A 3,955-nucleotide genomic window follows, 5' to 3' on the forward strand; every position below is an offset into this window, starting at 1 on the left:
AAACAGCTTAAAGTGGCATGATTCTGAATTTTGGATTGGGTGAGTGAAGTTTCTTATCACTGAATTGCAGTCCTGTGCATACTTCCTTGTTTGAGTAAGCCCCATTGAATACATTGGGACTTGCTTCTGAATAAACATGCATAGGATTGCACTATAAATATCTTTATAGGTTGTGTAAATAATAAACATCTTTGACATTCATGCTTATATAAATATTTCTTCATATTATGTCTTGATATGTATCTGATTTTACACTATGTTTGTAAATCAGTATTTACAAATTATTATTTCCTCTACATTTTAAGTGTGCCTTTCTTCCTTGAGGTGGTCATGGTCCCCCTCTGTTGTTTTCCCTGAGGGGCAGATTAGGATGAGAAATGATGTGTAGCCCATGGCAATCTATAGTCATCCACGGAATAAGAACGTCGTAGCTCATTCCCATTTTAAAATTTCATTAAAATGATTTATATGCAGGCAAGCCTATGGCCATACTACCCTGAACAAGCCTGATCTCATCTGATCTTGGAAGCTAAGCAGGGTCAGGCCTGGTTAGTACTTGGTTGGGAGACCGCCTGGGAATACCAGGTGCTGTAGACTTAGAGGAAGTCATGGTAAACCACCTCTGAATACCTCTTACCATGAAAACGCTATGAATATATAAAAAAAAGATTCATAGGGTTAGGGTTAAATCACAATCAACTTGTAGGCATATAACAACAAGATGCAGACAAAGTTTATGAAATAATGCAGATCCATATAACATATTTAAAGCACATCCAGCTCACATTTAAAGCACATGACTTCCTCTAAAGAATCCTGGGTAGTGTAGTTTTCCCCTCACAGTTCAGAGCAATAAGTAATAAGGGCAACCTAATGTCACCCTGAGCTAGGAGCCAAATCCTGGAAGAACCTATATCTTAGGAGACAGATCCTAGGAGAAGGAAGCCTATAGAAAGCTAGTTTTCAACACCACCCTAGCAGGAAAGCTTCAGGGGACACTGTAAACAAGGCTAAATTCCAGTCAGAGAGAAGGGGAAAAAGGAAACCCCACCAATACATACAGGGAGAGAGTCAGCTCAGTCTGTGCTAAAAAGGGCAGCTTTAGCCTTCCTTAAACACAACCACAAACTCTGTTTCCCTAGGTTAAAGAAAGGTCAGGCTGTTCTAGGTGGGAAAACAACAAACAAAAGTCCTTAAACAGCCCCGCCCCTCGATAAGGAAGGAAGCCTGCCTTCCTGCCTTCAAAGAAAGGAAGCCTGAGATAATCCTAAGGAGTTAAGCCTCAGCTGATAGTTGAGCCATCAGCCTCAATTAACACATAATTGGCTGGCAGCAGTAGATGGGAGGGACCAGCCACACATATAAATTCAGAGCACCCTAGCAAGGGAGCCTGCTCCATGAGCTAGAGGGAGCCCCAGCTGACAAAGTGTCAAGGCCCCAGCTGACAAAGCGTCAAGGCGAGTTAAGCAAGAGTGAGTTCGGCAGCAGGGCGAGGAGGCCAGCCCCCCCCACTCTGCTTGTTTGTTCCCTGACCTCAACTAAACCGCAGTCCCCAACCCATTGACATAATAAACCTTAAACAAAACTATGCAGGTAAGAAGCCAGCAGGGATGTGGGGGCTTTCCAGTGTTTTGCACTGCCTGCAGCATGTATGACTATCTGCCTGTTGGACAGAAGTTGTGGGTGTGCTCTCAGTGCAATGAGCTCCTGGCTCTCCGGGAATGACTTCATTTCCTTGAGGCCAAGGTGGCTGACCTGGAAAAGCTGAGAGAGGCAGAGAGGTGTGTGGAGGATGCCTTCAGGGACGTTATAGCTGTGTCCCACTCCAAGGATGATAGCTCTTCTGCTATCATGGAGAACGATGGTCTCGGGGAAGGATCCATAGTCAAGCCTTACCAACAGCATCGTCCTAACGATATCTACTCGGAAGTCATTCCTGTTAAGTTCTATGGGGCTTAGTCCCTTAGTAAGTGTGTTTAGAATTGCAGGCTTCAGGGGCATCCATCTTTACTCCTGAGAGTTCCCATCTAACATCTCCACAAAAGTAGACCCCTTTCTTCCTACAATGTCCTTCTGAGGCCTGGTCTGGCCTGAGGGCACTGAAACCCTTCTTGCCAGAAGCAAGTAGGCTAGACTGAATGTTCCCTACCCAGGCTCCATCTGTTAGCCAATATTTCTATCTTAATTTCCAATCAGAGAAATGTTTTTTGTTTGAATTGCATGGTCCAAGCAACTGTGGTTGATACTTAATGTATTATGCTTAATGACATCACTAGGGCCTGCGGCAATCCAATCCCATGGGACCCTTTCCATATAGAGTTGTACATATGAGGGGTACCTCACTGCAGAGGTTCACACTGTACTCACAGATGTTGGGGGAAGCACTAGATGGGGTATGCAACACTGGGGGAGGGGTTTCGAGGAACAGCCCTGACTCTATATTGCTGTAAATGGAGCTAATAATACCCAAATAGAGATTTGAGAAGACTGGCGCTCCTGTCGAAGCCCTGGTTGGATTGTGGAATACGGAGCTGACCCGGGCAGTTGACACGATCGCTCCCATGCGCCCCCTCCTATGTAGAGCTCATACAGCTCCATGGTATACCGTGGAGCTGAGAGTGATGAAGCAAGAGAGGAGGAGGCTTGAGTGCAGATGGAGGCGAACTCCTGACGAATGCAAATATGCTTTGGTAAGTGCTTCTTCTAAGTGGTATATAGTAGCGGTGAGGGCAGCAAAAAAGAGATATTTTGCTGCCACAATTAAGTCATCTCTCTCCCGCCCGTCGGAGCTCTTTAAAATTGTACGAGGGCTTTTACATTCTGGCCCTTGGGATATTATGGATTCATCTGTAGCCCGCTGTGATGAGTTCGCGAGGCACTTCCAGGATAAGATCGCATGCATTCGCCGGGACTTAGACTCCAATGTTATGACAGTGAGATCTAATGAAGCATCCAGAACGCGGTCTTGTCCTTATTTATTGGATGAGTTTCAGTCTGTACAGCTTGAGGATGTTGACAAGATCCTTGGACTGGTGCGGGCGACCACATCTGTTCTGGACCCTTGCCCCTCTTGGCTGGTGAAAGCTGGCAGGACCGGAACCGCCGGCTGGGCCAAGGAGATAATAAACGCCTCTTTGAGAGAGGGAGTGGTCCCTGACTGCCTAAAAGAGGCGGTAGTGAGACCACTCCTGAAGAAATCCTCTTTGGACCCAGATAACCTGAACAACTATAGACCTGTGGCGAATGTTCTGTTCTTGGGCAAGGTACTGGAACGGGTGGTTGCCGGCCAGCTCCAGGGGCTCTTGGATGACACTGATTATCTTGATCCATTTCAATCCGGTTTTAGGCCCGGTTTTGGCACCGAAACAGCCTTGGTCGCCCTGTACGATGACCTTTGTCGGGAGAGGGACAGGGGAAGTGTGACTCTGTTGATTCTCCTTGATCTCTCAGCTGCTTTTGATACCATCGACCATGGTATCCTTCTGGGAAGACTCACGGAGTTGGGAGTTGGGGGTACTGCTTGGCAGTGGCTCCGCTCCTACTTGGTGGGTCGCCACCAGAAGGTAGTGCTTGGGGAACATTGCTCGATACCCTGGACTCTCCATTGTGGAGTCCCGCAGGGATCGGTACTGTCCCCCATGCTTTTCAACATCTACATGAAGCCGCTGGGTGCGGTCATCAGGAGTTTTGGGCTGCGTTGTCATCAGTACGCTGATGACACGCAGCTCTATTTCTCCTTTTCATCCTCTTCAGGTGAGGCTGTTAACATGCTAAACCGTTGCCTGACTGCGATAATGGACTGGATGGGAGCTAACAGACTGAAGCTCAATCCAGACAAGACTGAGACGCTGTTGGTGAGTGCCTTCTCTGCTCAGATGGTGGATGTTCATCCTGTTCTTGATGGGGTTACACTCCCATTGAAGGAACAGGTTTGTAGCTTGGGAGTTCTTTTCGA

The 3,955-nt window shown here is 47.1% G+C and overlaps 1 non-coding gene across 1 annotated transcript; it reads left to right on the forward strand.

The window, feature by feature from the left end:
* The first annotated feature begins 478 nt into the window (after positions 1–478).
* Positions 479–597, forward strand: LOC133378629 (5S ribosomal RNA). Its single transcript, XR_009761072.1, has one exon. It is a non-coding gene; the product is annotated as a 5S ribosomal RNA (ribosomal RNA).
* Positions 598–3,955: the final 3,358 nt, after the last annotated feature.

This window comes from Rhineura floridana, chromosome 2, assembly GCF_030035675.1.
Source record: "Rhineura floridana isolate rRhiFlo1 chromosome 2, rRhiFlo1.hap2, whole genome shotgun sequence".
NCBI lineage: Eukaryota > Metazoa > Chordata > Lepidosauria > Squamata > Rhineuridae > Rhineura > Rhineura floridana.